The following is a 17,403-nucleotide window of genomic DNA, read 5'->3' on the forward strand; positions in this document are numbered from 1 at the left end:
GTCCTTAATTTGGTTCAATGCAAAGTTCCGGCCCTCCAACCATGTTATTGTGCAGACATACTCTCTTTCACATTTTAAAAAATTATCATCTGTATTTAAATTACATGAACACTTTCTCCAGTTTCTTCTTGTATCAGTTAGACATGAGCTTGCAATATGACTGAAATTGAACCATTTATTCCTCTTTCTCCAAAGTTGTGTGCTTTCCATGTATTCTGTATCTCAGTGTCACTAGTATCCACCCAGACGCCAAAGTTAGAACCTAAAAGTCATTCTGACTTTTCCCACTCCACTCGTTACTTCCAATCAACCATCAACTTCTGGCTAATTTACTGCCTGAAAACTTCACCATCCTGTCCACTTTTTTCCCTTCCTATGACTATTCCTTAGTTTGGGCTACCATTATTTCTCACATAAATTGTGGCAATAACTTATTGGCTAGTTCCTCTGTTTCTCATCTTCTATCCCCTAATTCATTTTCTTTTTGAAAATGTATTATAAAATACTGTACTAACTTTTCAGATTACAGAGCAAGAGATACATGATGGTCAGGGACCCACCACTTTTCCTCTCCTCCCTCCCTTGTTCAATCCTGGAGTGGAACTGGAGAATGGGGAGGAAGTAGAATGAGGAAAGAAAATATGCCAACTATATCATTTCCTCCTCTCAAGGAGGCCTACACTAAGGTGAGAGGAAAACTTTAATTGGAACATTTTGGGATGGAAAAGGGAACTCTGAGGTAGACATGTTAATTTTGAGATGTCAATTGGGAATTTGGGTGGAGATGTTGAATAGGGAGTTGGATTTATGAGTCTAAAATTTAAGGCTAAAGGGTGCCCACTCTCACCACTTCTATTCAGCAGAGTACCGGAAGTCTTAGTCATAGCATTTAAGCAAGAGAAATAAATAAAAGGCATACAAATTGGAAACAAAGAGGTTAAATTGTCTCTCTTTGCAGATAACATGATCTTATATATATGAAGTCCTAAAGACTACACAGAAAACTGCTAGAACTAATAAACAAATTCAGTAAAGTGACAGGATACAAAATCAACATGCAAAAATCAGTTGTGTTTCTGTATACTAACCACAAACTATCTGAAAAAGAAGTTTTTTAAAATCCCATTTACAACAGAATCAAAAACAATAAAATACTTAGGAATAAATTTAACCAAGGAGGTGAAAAATCTCTACATTGAAATCTGTAAGACACTGATGAAAGAAATGGAAGAAGAAACAAAAATGGAAAGATATACCATGTTCATGGATTAGAAAAATTAATATTATTAAAATGTCCACACTGCCCAAAGCCATCTACAGATTCAATGCACTGTGTAATAAAAATTCCAATGGAATTTTTCACAGAAATAGAAAAAACAACCCTAAATTTGCATGGAACCAAAAAAGATCCTGAATAACCAAAACAATCTTGAGAAAGAAAAACAGAGCTTGGTGGTATCTCACTTCCTAATTTCAAACTATATTACAAAGCCATAGAACAAATGGTCTCTGACTTACCATGGTCTGACTTAGGATTTTTCAACTTTACAATGGTGTGAAAGCAATATGCATTCAGTAGAAACCGTACTTTGAACTTTAAATTTTGATCTTCTCCCAGGCTAGCAAAATATAGTAGGATACTCTCTCGTGATGCTGGGCAGCTCCCAGTCAGCCACTTGATCATCAGGGTAAACAACCAATACAGTTACAGCCATTCTGTACCCATCAACCATTTTGCTTTTCACTTTCAGTATAGTATTCACTAAATTGCATGAGATATTGAACACCTTATTATTAAATAGGTTTTGTGTTAGATGATTTTGCCCATGTAGGCTAATGTAAGTGTTCTGAGCACATTTAAGATAGGTTAGGTTAAGTTATGATATATGGTAGGTTAGATGTGTTAAATCTTTTTAAATTAACAATACTTTCAACTTACAATGAAAATATTATCGGGAAAAGTTATTTAGGAAGTAACCCCATCATGAGTCAAGGAAAATCTGTGTCAAAACAACATTGGATGGGCGTAAAAAACAGAAACGTAGGCCAATGGAACAGAATAGAGAGCCCAGAAATAAACCCATGCATGTATGGTCAGCATCTTTGAAAGGGTGTCAGGAACTCACAATGGAGAAAGGAGTTTATCTTTAATAAATGGTGTTGGCCATACACAAAAATAAACTCAAAATGGAATAAAGACCTAAATGTAAGGCCAGCCACTATAAAACTCTTAGAGGAAAACATAGGCAGAACACTCTATGACATAAATCACAGCAAGATCCTTTTTGACCCACCTGCTAGAGAAAGAGAAATAAAAACAAAAATAAGCAAATGGGACCTAATGAAACTTAAAAGAAGCTTTTGCACAGCAAAGGAAAACATAAACAGGACAAAAAGACAACACTCAGAATGGGAGAAAATATTTGAATGAAGCAACTGACAAAGGATTAATCTCCAAAATCAAAAGCACAAACAACCCAATCCAAAATGGGCAGAAGACCTAAATAGACATTTCTCCAAAGAAGATATACATATTGCCAACAAACATATGAAAGGATGCTCAACATCACTAATCATTAGAGAAATGCAAATCAAAACTACAATGAGGTATCAGCTCACACCAGTCAGAATGGCCATCATCAAAAAATCTAGAAACAATAAATGCTGGAGAAAAGGGAACCTTCTTTCACTGTTGGTGGGAATGTAAATTTATACAGCCACTATGGAAAACAGTATGGAGTTTCCTTAAAACACTAAAAATAGAACTACCATATGACCCAGCAATCCCACTACTGGGCATATACCCTGAGAAAACCATAATTCAAAAAGAATCACGTACCACAATGTTCATTGCAGCTCTATTTATAATAGCCAGGACATGGAAGCAACCTAAGTGTCCATCGACAGATGAATGGATAAAGAAGATGTGACACATATATACAATGGAATATTACTGAGCCATAAAAAGAAATGAAACTGAGTTATTTGTAGTGAGGTGGATGGACCTAGAGTCTGTCATACAGAGTGAAGTAAGTCAGAAAGAGAAAAAGAAATAGCATATGCTAACACATATATATGGAATCTAAAAAAAGAAAAAGTGGTTTTGAAGAACCTAGAGACAGGACAGGAATAAAGACGCAGACATAGAGAATGGAATTGAGGACACGGGGAGGAGGAAGGGTAAGCTGGGACGAAGTGAGAGAGTGGCATTGACAGGTATACACTACCAAATGTAAAATAGCTAGTGGGAAGCAGCTGCATAGCACAGGGAGATCAGCTCGGTGCTTTGTGACCACCTAGAGGGGTGGGAAAGCGACTGTGGGAGGGAGATTCAAGAGGGAGGGGATATGGGGATATATGTATACATATAGCTGATTCACTTTGTTATGAAGCAGAAATTAACACATCATTGTAAAGCATTTATACTCCAATAAAGATGTTAAAAAAATAAATTAAATAAATAAATAAATAAAATAAAATTTACATTATTATTTTAATGCCACAAATGGAATTAAGGGATCAAAAGTTATGTTAATTTCAATGGCAAAAAAAATAAATTTAAAAAAATTAAAAATTAACAAATAAATAATCTTCAGAATAAATAAATAAATAAATGGTGTTGGGAAAACTGAATATCCCCATGCAAAAGAATGAAACTGAACCATTATCTTACACCATGCACATAAATTAACTCAAAATGCTTTAAGGACTGAAACCATAAAAGTGGAAGAAAACATAGGGAAAATCTCCTTGATGTGGGTCTTGGCAAGTGCAACAATAGTAAAAATAAATAAGTGGGACTCCATCAAACTAAAAGACCATAAAAAGGAAGGAAATCCAGCTACTAGCAACAATATGGATGAAACTTGAAGGCATTATGCTAGGTGAAATAATACAGACAGAGAAGGACAAATTCTGTATGATCTCATTTATATGTGGAATCTAAAAAAAAAATCAAACTTATAGAAACAGAGTATAGAATGGTTGTTGACAGGGTCTGGGGGCTGAGGGAAATGTGAAGATGTTGGTCAAAGGGTGTAAGCATTCAGTTATAAGATGAATAAGTTCTGGGGATCTAATGTACAGTATGGTGGCTAGAGTTAATAATAGTATATTGTACACTTGAAATCTAATAAGAGTAAATCTTAAATGATCTCTATATACGCACAGAAAAAGGTAACTATGTAAGGTGATGAATGTGTTAACTAACTTTATTCTGGTGGTCATTTCACAATATGCATATATCAAATCATTATGTTGTATACCTTAAATTTATGCAATTTTATTTGTCAATTATATTTCAATAAATCTGGGGAAAATATAAGTAAAAATGAGAAAAATTTACTTCCCCCAAAATAAATAAAATAAAATAAAATTTAAGGCTGGAGATATGGATTTGGGAGTCTTCTGGATATTAGTGGGAGGCTAGATGAGACCTAGCCTAGGCTAGATAGAAAAAAAGGGAGGTTCAGAGACTGAGACATGGGGCCTTCCAGTGTTTAGATGATGGATTGATGAGGAGAAAACATAAAGGAGTTTAAGAAGGTGCTTCCAGAAATAGGGAAGGAAAACCAGGCTAGTGTGTCCTGGAAGTCAAGTGAAGAATATGTTTCAGTGAGGTGGACTGATGGCCTTTGTAAAATGGTGGTGAAGAAGAAGCAAGATGTGGATGGATGAATAACCACTGTATTTAGCAACATGGAGATTGTTGGTGACCTTTCAATATCAGTGAAGGGGTGGGAAGAAAAGCCTAATTTGAACAGACTCTTAAGAGAACAGGGGAAGAGTCATTGAGGGTAGAGAGTATAGACAAGGAAAGGAAGAGTTTTGCTCTAAAAGAAAATGGGGTGGTTGCTGGAGGCAGAACTGGACTCTAAGAGGATTTTTAAGATGAGAGATGTTTGCATGCCACTGAGCAAGAGAAAATTGATGACACAGGAAAGAGAGAGGAGAGTGACTAAGCAGTGTTCTTGGGTCAGCAAGAGGGGATTGGATCTGGTGCACAAGTGAGGGGTTGGATTTATCTAGGACTGTCGATAGTTCTTCCAAATTAACAGGAGAGAAGGCCGAGTATATGGGCATAGATGTTGATAGGTGGGTTGATGCAGTGATGAGAGTTTGTAAAAGTTCTCGCCTGATTCCTTCACTTTTCTCAGGCAAATAGAAAGCAAGGTCATCAGCTGGGAGTGAGGTATTGAAAACTTTGAAAAGCCCCCCTTATCATCATCAACCTATCTATCAATAAAATTCAGCCCTCTTAGCACTTATCATTAGCATGCTCTATATTTTGCTTACTTTTCATGTGTATTGTCTATCTCCCCACCAGAACATGAACTGCATGAGAGGAAGGTTTTCTGTCTGATTTATTTACTACTATAACTACAGAACCTAGAATACTACCAGGTAAATAGGTGTTTGGTAAATTGTTGTTTAATTCATGGAAGGATTTTGTGATTAATTAGGCTTGGGGTACATTGAGTGGGCTTTTTAATATGAAAACAAAGGAAGTATCTGTGTATCATATAAGAGTGATTAAAGAAGCTATGGGACTTGGAGGACATATTATCCTAATCGTGAGGGGAAACCAGATTGCTGAATGGCTTGAAGAAAAAGGGAAGAAAAATAGGTTGGTTTCTACTGGCACACTCCTGAGTTTGGCTCATTCAACAAATTGGTTATAATATACATTTCAGGAAAAGGAGCATCTTCACTTGCCTGAAAGCATTCTAAAGCCTGGAGAACATAGTTTAGATTGCTTGTGGGTTAGACAATTGAGAATGTTCCATCTCCTTTTTCAAAACATGTAGCAAAAGCTTCAAGTTCAGCATCTGACAGTATGACAAATTGCAGGATTGGTGGCCAAAGGGAAATGAGTCTTAATAAAACATTAAAATCCATAGTTACGTGGTATACTTTTTGGGCTCCATATGGTTCTCTGCCAAAATCCAGCCCACACTTCAGTAACTAACTTATATACAAACATCTTGAACATAGCTGTGTCAGTAATACTTTCCAGTTACATGTAAAGCAGAAACTAACACACCATTGTAAAGCAATTACACCCCAATAAAGATGTTAAAAAAAACTTTTAAAATAGTTTAAAATAGTGACAAGACATTGGATAGTCTTGGGATATATGAAATGGAGTCAGAGACAGAAATTCTTGTTACATGTTAATGTGGGACCACTCATTATCTTAAAAAAAATCACCTTTCTGTTGGCCGTGCAAGGGGATCAAACAGATTCAAATTTAAATCCTTATCAGTCAAGGATGAATTAAGAACAGAGAAACCAATCCAGGTGTTTCCTCCCTTCCTCCCTTCCTCCCTCCCTCCCTCCCTCCGTCCCTTCCTTCCTTCCTTCCTTCCTTCCTTCCTTCCTTCTTTTTTTTTAATGCTAAAGTTTTCATGCAGAATATTGTTTATACAGTTGAAGAAAGGGCTGAGAAGCTGATGGGAAAGGGGGCAGGGCAGGCAAGTCAGAGATTTGCAAGAACAAGAAGCAGCAACCCTTAAGACTAAAGCAGCAGGGACGAGGTGGATTATCAGAGCCCCAAACTGAGGCCATCTAATGGGAGCTAGAACTATAGCTATACCCATTAGACCTGGAGCCACCAAGGAGCTGGAGCTACTTCTGGAAAGGTTAGCCAAGGCAAAGCAAGGAGTAGGACTATCCTCTCTACTTTTCTGTGGCCTCCTAGTCTCTGTTACTGAACCGAACTTGGGTTCACTCACCCAACATGCAGCAAAGCCAATCTACTGACACCAGGCTGTGGTGAAGGAAAATATGGCATTTATTTGCAGGGCACCAAGCAAGGAGAATAGGCAGCTAATGCTCAGAAGATGCTGATGGCTCTTAGGGAAGGGTTTTTAAAGACAATTTAGGGGTGAGAGTTGCAGGGTGCGTAATCAATTCATGGACATTCTTCTGATTGGTTGGTGGTGAGGTAACAGAGTGATGTTTGGGGAATCTTAATCATCAATCTTCTGGTTCCAATCAGTCTGGGGTCTGTGTGTTGGTCTGTGTGTTTGCGGGCAACATGTAGGCACCATCCTCCACTGGGTGGTGGTCTTAGTTTCTGCAGAACAACTCAAAGATATGCATCAGATTGTTATCTGTATCTCTTCAGGTGGAACTAGGAGTCCTGTGGCTCTATTGTCCTAATCATTAACTGCTTGAGTCTGCTCTTTGGATCTCAGGGAAGGTCAAACAAGAAGTGGGGGAGGAGGGAGGCACAGGGGTGTTTGTACCTGGGAAGGCCTCACAGGTTCCTGCTTGGTTTCAGTCCCCCCTTTTCTTCAATACTTCTCAATCCTGAGGGGAACAGAGGCGGGACAAGAAAGGGAATATAGTTTTGGATAGAGAGTTAATCATGAACTCGGGGGACTTAGTTTCCTCTCCACCAGGTCCCTACCCTCCTACCCCTTGGCTGAATACATCCAAAAGGCACAAAAAAGGAACCTGGGAAATATAGCTTCTGCTAATAGACAGCGAGCCAGAGAGAGGGCAGAGAGTATATATGAGAACAAAGAAACAATTCAGAAACTCTGTTCGATCTTTTATTAGCTGTGAGTCCTTGAGTGATTATTTTAACTTTTGGTTTCTTCATCTGCAATATGAAGGATACCCACTTCATAGGAATTTTGTGATTCCAAATGCAATAATTTATATACAATGCCTGATTCATAGTAGGAGCTCAGGACATCTTTTTCCCCCTTCCCCATTTACAAATATCCCTCAAAGCATTGCTTTCCTAGAAAGATAAAGAAACTAATGAGTCTGAAGAGAATTTGGCTACCAAGTCTTATCTTTAGTGCTTCTTTAATTCCAGTAACCTTCATCAAAAGCAGCACAGAACCCAAAGCTGACCAAAAGGGAGCAGTTCTCAAAGCTCATATTTGTCAAGAATTGTTTCTCTGAAAGCTCAGTCACTTTGAGGTCCCCTGACAAGATAGAGTTTGTAGTAATGACCACAAAAATCAGTGAACAAGTGTTTCTAGAAGAGACTAAAGTCCATAGCCCTTAATCCTTGCTCCTAAAATAGGATGTTGTAATTTTTCATAGATCTTGAAAGAGAGGGTTTTAATCACTGCACTAAAATCTTAAGGGAGGCCTATCTCTTGACAGTAAAACTTGTTGTCAGGGTTAAGAATGGTGCTCACAAAAGTGTGCATGAAACACAATAAAACCTCATTTTTATAATTTGACCTAATTTGAAATTTGGGGTAACTTTGTCTTGGAAAGATTTAAGTTCCTGCTGAAGGATCTGATTAACTTAATTCATCAGATACTTACTGAATCCCTACAGGTGCTTCTGACCCCAGGCTGGGCTGAGGAAAACATACTCACAATGCTTGTAAGATGGTCCCTACTTTCAAGGCATTCATCATCTAATAGGGTTTCCCTTGATGAAAAGGTTTGCCTAAATTATGAGTCAGGAAGCAAATTCAATTTATTTAATAAAAAGCTTTAAGTAAATAAATTGTATGACTCACTATAAATAATTTTTATCTCTTCATAAAAGCAGGCTGTGAACTCTTATTTTGCTTAGAGTGTTAATTGCAATAGAATGAATGACACTTTTTTAGCAGATAGTCCTGGAATCAAAATCTGACTTTGTCATATACTAGAGTGATTCTGTAAATAATGATATCTGCTCTGTAGTATTTCCATGGCAGATAACTAAGGAAATATATGAGAGTTTGTCCTACCACCTGGTTCCAGATTCAGAAATATTTGATGATTCACATTCTTCCCTTCTCTGGGAAATGCTCCACCTCTTAGTGATCAATTCAAGTTATCTGATCATTGGACAGTAATAAAAAATGATTTTAAAATATTTTCTGTGTTTTAGAATTTTTAATAATCAGGCATGCCCTATCTAGAGTTTATTCAAATTAAAAATGGTTTTGTTTTGTTTTTAATTTATATATAAGAAGCATAATTGAGGAGAATTCTTTTTTCTCCTGATAACCAGACTGTTACGGGAATTTAGGAACTAGAGGAAAGTTTATGAAAGCAAAAATATTTTTCTTAACTTCATTTCTTAGAGGCACCACTGCTATCTTTTTGGCGTATTTTTCCTTTAATCTTTTCATCAAAAGTTTTCTTTATGCAATTGAAATGATACTGTATATACATATGCATTTTGGTATCTCGTTTTGGGGGGTAACTTTATATTATACACATTTTCCATGTCATTAAACACACTGTAAAGCACCATGTTCCACTGTTAAAAAACAAAATCCAACCAAGTAAATTTGAAGATCTAATTGACTTTATTCAATGAATTGGGCAGCATCCCATCTAGAAAGTAGAAAGGAGCTCTGAGGGGCTGTACAAACTGGAAGGTTTTTAAGGGCACAAAGAGGGTGGGACAAGGAAGTCATAAACAAACAAGGTCAGGCAAAGTGACCTTCCTTTAGGGGAAGGGCAGGGGTCTCTCAGGCAGATTACCTCAATAGTGCTGATCAGATAATTCCAGATTGACTGGTAAAGGTCATGTTCCTGGGAGTGGCGGAAACTGCAATTAAGCCTTGGTTTGCTGTCATGGAGCTTAGCACAAGTGTTTCTTTTCAGCAGTAGAGATGTATCACAATTATTTAAGGGGATTAAATTATTCCCTTAATTTTGGGCCCTTTGCTTATATTCCATTTTCTTTATTATAAATAACACTGTAAATATATATTAGTGCATAAATATATACACATTTTTGGATTGTTTCATGAGAACTGACATCTAGTAATATATTTACAGGTCAAAGGTTTTTTTTGTTTGTTTTGTTTTTGACCATGCTGCACGGCATGTAGGATCTTAGTTCCCCAACAAGGGATTGAACCCGTGCCGCATGCACTGGAAGTGTGGAGTCTTAACCACTGGACCACCAGGGAAGCCCCCCACCCTTTTTTTTTTGGTACAGGTCAAATTTTATAAACTTTTTAAAAGCACTTGATAAGAGGTAACAAACAGTGCATCAGCAATAGACCAGGTATTATAATATTTTTAGGTGTTTAACTGTAAGGAAGAAAATAATGTATATTATTTCAACTTTCAGTTGTTTAAATAATAATGAGATTGGGGATTTCTTAATATACTTATTGGCCATTTGAATTTCTTCTTTGGCAAATTGCTTGTGAAAGAGCAAATTGTTTTCAATTCCATTCGGTAAATATTCCTTTAGCATTATCCATGCTCCAGATGTTGGAACAACAGGAGTTGGTGTATAGAGATGCATAAAATGTAACCCGTATCTTCAAGGAATTCTAAATATCAAAGGAGAGAAGGAAAAAAAAATAGTATCGTAAGATCAGTAATGGAAACAGAAATGGTTTGCAGTTAGAATAGAGTAAGGAGTGTTTAATCTCTGAGACTGAGGAAGTTTTTAAAGGATGAATACAAATTTTCCAGGCAGATAATTAAGGGAAGGGCTTTTCAGTACAGAGTTAAGAGGATGCACAAAGTCTGGAAGTTTGGAAGAGCAAATATTCAGTAATTAGAAGTAGTTAGCAACTACTGGAGTATACAGTGGGTCAAGAGAGGATGGAGTGGGCAGAGATGAAGGTGGGAAGATGGAGAAGTTTGCAAGAAGCAAATCATGATGAAACTTATATTCCATGCTGAGCAGTATGACTTGACCCTGAAGGTGATACATAGCTTCTGAATTCAGCCTTTTTATCTAATAATTTATGATTTCATAACTAAATAAGTAGATGGCAATTTAAGCTTTTTAAATGTCTCATCTGTAAGCTAGAGCAATCTGTTTATATTTTTGCTATGCTAAACATGTGATGTTACCTTGGAGACATGAAAATTATTTTAGGAAACAGACTGATTGCCTTGTCCATAGATCAATCCCACCAGGGCCCAGTTATTTCCATGATATCACACACATTCTTTATCTACTTAGTTCTGGGAAACTGTGGCACTTTCTATGCCACAGCAAAATTATATGTATTTTAACAGTGTCAAGCAATTTTCATTTTACATAGATTCAACATCTATGTCTTTACCAAGACATTTCATGACATTTCCTTAGGGATATAATTAAGCCATATTTCCCTTTTTATATGTTAAAGTTTAAAAATATAGATGTTAATTTGGGGCTTCCCTGGTGGCGCAGTGGTTGAGAGTCCACCTGCCAATGCAGGGGACGCGGGTTCATGCCCCGGTCCAGGAGGATCCCACATGCCGCGGAGCGGCTGGTCCCGTGAGCCATGGCCACTGAGCCTGTGCGTCCGGAGCCTGTGCTTCACAACGGGAGAGGCCACAACAGTGAGAGGCCCACTTACCGCAAAAAAATAATAAATAAAAATAAAAAATAAAAAATAAAAATAAAAATATAGATGTTAATTTGACAGTTAACCATCACCTTCCCCCTGAAGGTCAAGGAGTCCCAACTAGCCTCGGGCCAAACTATGTAGGGATCCTCTCTCCTGCTCTAGTTCTGTCAGCACTGCCGACACAACCGTATTTGGCAAGTGAGCATTGGATGGCAGAAGTCCAAGGAATTATTTAAATAATAACTGAGGGTCAAGCTACTTACACGCACTTCTTAAAAATAAACTTTTTTTTTAAAGTGAAGTACTATATATATACAGAAAAAATACAAATAAGTACATAGCTAGATGAGTTATCACAAAATAAGCACCACATGTAAGCACCACCTAGTCACAAAATATTACCAGCACCCCAGAAGCCTCACTCATATCTTCTCATATTCACTCATAACATAGCAATCATTATCCTAAATTCTTTCTTTCTTTTTTCTTTTTTTTTTTTTTTTGACTGTGCCACGCAGCTTGAGGGAATTTACTTCCCCAACCAGGGATTGAACCTGGGGCCCTGGCAGTGAGAGCACTGATTCCTAATCACTGAACCACCAGGGAAGTCCCTCATTATCCTAATTTCTAATACCATAGACAACTTTTCCCCTTTATTTTTTTTATTATTGTTTTGTATCTGGCTTTTTTTCTTCTCAACACATTTGCCCAATTAACCATGTTATAAATATACCACAATTTCTAAATTCACATTATTTTTTATAAACTCTGGGGATGTTTTCAGTTTAGGGCTATTACAAATAATGCTGCTATAGACATAGTTATATATGGTTTTTGGTGTGCATTTGTGTGCATTTCTGTTGGATGTATGTCTAGGAGTGAAATTGCTAGACCATACAGTGTGCTTATATTCATAATATACTAACAGAGACTACCAAATAGCATTCTCAAGTGGTTGTACGATTTTTGTTCTTATCAGCAGTGTATGTATCTGCACTTCATCCTCACCAACACATGTTATTATCAGTCCTTTTAACGAGCCCTTCAGGAAGGTGTGTGATGGTGTCTCATTTGGTTTTAGTTTACATTTCTCTGATGCCTAATTAAGTTGAACATCTTGTATATCTTTTTTAGTGAAATGTTTGTTCAAGTGTCTTGTGCATTTTTTATTTCATCATTTATGCTTTTACTTATTGAATTGCAGAAGTATTTTATACATTCTGGATACTAGCTCTTTGCCAGTTACAGTTGTACCTTCTCCCAGTGTGTGACTTGTCTTTTTCTCTCTCTTCATGGTGTCATCTGATGAACAGAAATTCTTATTTTTAATATAGTTCAATTCATAGATTTTTTTCCTTTTATGGTTAATGTATTTTGTACCATGCAAGAACTCTTTTCACACCTTATCTACATACCTTGAAAGAGAATATGGAATGCTTTTCCCACCCACCCAGAAAGTTTACTCACTTTCTTTATTGTTTGTAACCAATGGGAGACTAACATGGACAATACACTTCTGAAAGTATAGGACCAGGGACTTTTTTTTGAGAATCAGGGACTCTCTGTAGTCATTTTGTCTATTAATACCACCTTTTTAACCTGCCTCATGGTCAAACCAGACACCTTTAGTCAGATCGGATTGTCTAATCTTCCTCTAGAGGAAGGAGGGGAGGAGGAAATTGTTTTGCTTATCCAGAATAAATTTGTGTCGAGGTCATCATTTACCCTCTCATCAGCAGTGGGGTATGCAAGACTGGCAGCAAGTACCAAAATCACATCCAAGAAAGATCATCAAGTATATCAACCCAGAGGACCATATCCATTTGTGTTTTCAGAGAAAGATGGGCCTGGGTTGAGTACCAGCTCATCAGTAACCTTGATAAAGAACTAGAAGGTGGTTTGGGCCAATCCAAGAGGGAGTGGCTGTAATTTCCTATGACTGGCTTAAATATGTTTCTGGAACAAGTCACATGAGTAGAACAATGGCATGGAACATATCTGGAAGTGCTCATTTTCAGACGTATTTCCCACATATTTTCTTTATGTGTTAGGCTATTCCTATATCAATAAAATCCTCTTAAGATTTAATCTACTAGTTGTAAACATGACCATAATCTTAACAGCATATTATTCTCTTTCACAGTCTACCATAAACAAGGAAGTACTTTTTATTTCTGAGAGTTCTGTTTATATCCAGGGGCATTAGCATTGTGTTTCCCTAAGTACAGCAGAGAAATGTGTGATTCTGTCTTTTTTTCCTTCTTCATTAGAGAATGCTATTTATAGCCTTCCAAGGGTACTAACACAATTTCTTGTCAGAGAGGAGAAGGCTAAGGAGTCTAAAATAGCTCTGCCTTTCCCTGCCCTCAGCCTTGTTTAGAACATTGTTCACCTTTGGAGGAGTGAGATCCTGTAATCCTTTCTGGTTGTAGTTGGCAGCCTTTCTCCATATTGGTAGCCAAGTATGTGTATCTTCTGTGTATTTTATCAGGTGAAAGACAGAACTTTTTCCTCCAAAGGAAAAATAAATCAAGGAGCTATTTGGTACTCTTGGTTAGAATGCTCCACCAGCTGTTCTTTTTATGCCTTTCTTATTCCCATAACTTTCTTCCCCCAGTTTTCGTTCATTTCCTTTCCCCAGTTACAGCTTTGGGCATCTCCTGACATTGGCTAGTGTCCTCTTGTTATTGACTTTGGCTGCTCTTGGAACCTTGCCTCTTGGATTGCATGTTGTGCTGCCTCCTGTTTCTTTAGATGGTAGAATCTCTCTACTTATAGGCAAATGAGGTTCAAAAATATCTACTCGTATTGGTGGGATGGAACTCAAATACTTCTTTCCTATCAATCCCCACTTGTCTTCCTACCACATTCCACCCCAAATTATACTGAACTATTTCTAGATTTCTAAATATATCCCCCCCCACCCCTTCCTCCATCTGCCTCTCCTCTTGGTGATGTGGACCTAGTACACACTGCCTATTCTGCTTGGAACCCTTTCTGTCTCCATCCCTTCTTATCATATGCTGCTTATATTTATCCTTCACAACTCACTTCAGGAAGCAAGCTTCCCAGGAAGCTTTGTAATTGCTTTTCCAACCCAATCCTGATCACCTGAGTTGTCTTAGGAGCCTTTTCTATGGATCCCCATAGCTTATTGTGTGTACCTCAGCCTCTGTTTAGTTATGTGTCTACTCATCTGTCTCTCAGACTAGACTCTAAGTTTCTTGAAGTCAGGGATCCCATGTTTTTCCTTGTTGATTTCCCAACTCTTGTGCCAATGCCTGGCACACAACTAGCAAAATATGTTTGTTGATTGTTGATTGATGAACTGAAAGAAAAAGCTCTGAAAAACAGCAGAATGTCTTACAGATTAATACTGAACTCTCTTTAATTAAGTTGTTATTTCATTTTGGATCTTTTCAAATATTTCCCCTCAAGAATCTACTAATGCTTCACTGTACACATCCTAATAGAAAGAAATTGGCTTATTTTTGGCCTTATTAATAGAGAAAAAAACATTAATTTGCTTTCCACTAATTTCAAATTTGTGAAAATATAAACAAGGACTGAGCTCAAGCTTAACAAATATGTGTCAAAAATGGTACAATTTAATCTTGTAGGCAAGAATGTTTAAATTATTCAAGGAAACAAATAGTTAAGTATTAATTTAGAGAAAAGCAATTCATATGGTGGTTATCACTCATTCTCATATATTTATTAAATTTATAAATTATAAATATAAAATAAAATTTATAGAATAAAGAGGGAGACCAAAGACTTCTGCTAAGTAACATTTTTTTAGCTGTTAGCTGATACCCTTGAAAGCAACAGAACAATTTCAGGATGTTTGAGAACATCTCAGACAACATGAACAGATTTCGACCAGTTCATGATAATGAATCTTATTGTAAAGAGTATGTTTAAAGCCAGAAGATCTCTCTGCCACTAGGTGCCTGCATGACTTTAAGCAACTTATTCAACCTCTATAAGACTCAATTTCCTCATTAGAAAAATATAACTGCCCTAAGGATTACAGAAATAAAAAGTATGACTAATAGAATGTTCGGCCCAGAGTGATATTCAGTGCTAGTAGATATTATTATTATACTAAACTGATCTAAATTAATGAGAGTCTTTTATGTCTTCAAAGTTTTTCTAGTACTTCCCGATAATGATTGCAATTATATTTTCTTCAAGGTAGGCAAAAGATAAACAATACCTTTTTATTTTTAGGCATTAGGTTCCATGAAATATTGATTTGCTCCATGAGCTGTCATCTGTTGCTGTTACTGTTTTGCTTTGTTTTTAATCTAACCCTATCCCTAACCTTAATCCTAACCCTTTCCTTTGAGAAACTCCTACCTTTTATATGGGTTGGGTAGATTGAACCCAATCCCCTTCGCTTTGGGAAACTCATCCTTTTTATATGGCTTAGGTGGATTGAATGCAACCACCTGCCCTTACCCACAGGTCTGAGCTCAATACCAGATTCATTCAATAAAAATAGTGTTATCTATCTCCCTCCTTCAGTGGTGGATTCATAGTGCAAACAGGGCCAATCAGCGCCTTCCCTGTTAGGTGATACAATAACATTCGGAGAAAATAGGACTTTCTTCCTTTCAGATCAAGAGCTATGAGAATACCATAAACTAGAGCTGCTTTCTCCCATCTTCTTTAGCTACATGGAAGGGGCCATCTGAAGGAGGAGAAAATGAAGTCAAAACATAATATAAAACAGAGATGAATAGAGATAAACCCTGGATCAAGCCATGGACCTTTCATTTATGTGAAGCAATAAATTATTTTTTTCCTTGCACTTGAACTATAAATAGTACTAATATAATTTGCAATAGAAAGGGTCCCTGCTAATATACCTCAAAAGAGCAGGAAACTGAGGCAGTAGAAGATAAAAGTAAAACAAATCTTGCTGATTAGTACAACTATTCATGATCAAAACGATCATATTCCAGAAAAACTATCAGTTTTACTAATATGCATCCTCAAATAACAATGAAAGAATGTACCTATCCTAGAAAATTAGAAACTCACAATGTCCATTCTTTTTGTTACTAATTGCAAGCTATGAAAAATGTATTTATAGACAGTGACTCTGATATTAGGAGAAAAAAAAAACCAAGCTGGCTCTTTATCCTCTTAATTTGGTATTTCCTATCACAAATTTACAAATGGAATGAATAGATATTTCCTCTTTTTGTTGATCCCCAAATAGCCCAAACCCTCAAAAGAATGAATACTCTACTGAATATCCTAAAATTATCAGCAGTCTTTGGATCTGAAGTTCAAACCAAAGTGAAACTGAAAATTCTCAGGAGGGGACAGTGGTGTGGTGGGAAGGAGGAAATGTGACTATCACCCCTGCCATGGATAAAATTAAAGCCTCTTCTCTTAAAGTCATGTAAAATGGTTTTTGTTTGTATCTTCTCCACTACAGCCTGAGTTTAATATATGATCCACTACTGGTAAGAACTATTCAGGAGTCTTGCCCATCCTATATTATAGGATTACTCGTGGTCTAGAAGCTTTTCATCTTGTCCACATATTTTCCCTAGGTTACTTCCAGTGGATAACTTCTGTGTGTGCTCAGAGATAGGTCTTGAGCTATGAGATGATAGCCACTGCTTATTTCCTCTTTTGCTTCCCACTTACCTCTCATCCCATGACACCTGGCAGTGGCAGACTCTTTTAATTACTTACTCCAATTTTCACCTTCTACCTTGCTAAAAGAATCCTGACTTTGTGTGGGATGGCAGTGTACTCAGTCTCGGGGATGGATAGTTGATTAGTCTAAGCCAATGATGGCTGGCCTGGTCCCAGCTTTGCCAGAGGTGGTCTTCTGACACTGCCATGGTCCATGAGACCCAAGAATAAATTTGTTTTGGGGTGGTTCTAGGAAAGCTTTTTCTTTCTCAATAAAAAGAGGCACACTCTGTCATGGTCACTTTCATTTTTTCATTCTTCCTGGCTTGGAGGTAAATTAGATGTCTAAATAGCAGCAGCCATATAGCAATCATGAGTTATGGACATGAGGATGAAAGCTAAATTGCTAAGAATGGCAGAACATGAAGCTGGAAAATCCTGAGTCCTCGATGTCATTGTTGAGTTG

This window comes from Mesoplodon mirus (genome assembly GCF_964341445.2).
Source record: "Mesoplodon mirus genome assembly, chromosome: 6".
Taxonomy (NCBI): domain Eukaryota; kingdom Metazoa; phylum Chordata; class Mammalia; order Artiodactyla; family Ziphiidae; genus Mesoplodon; species Mesoplodon mirus.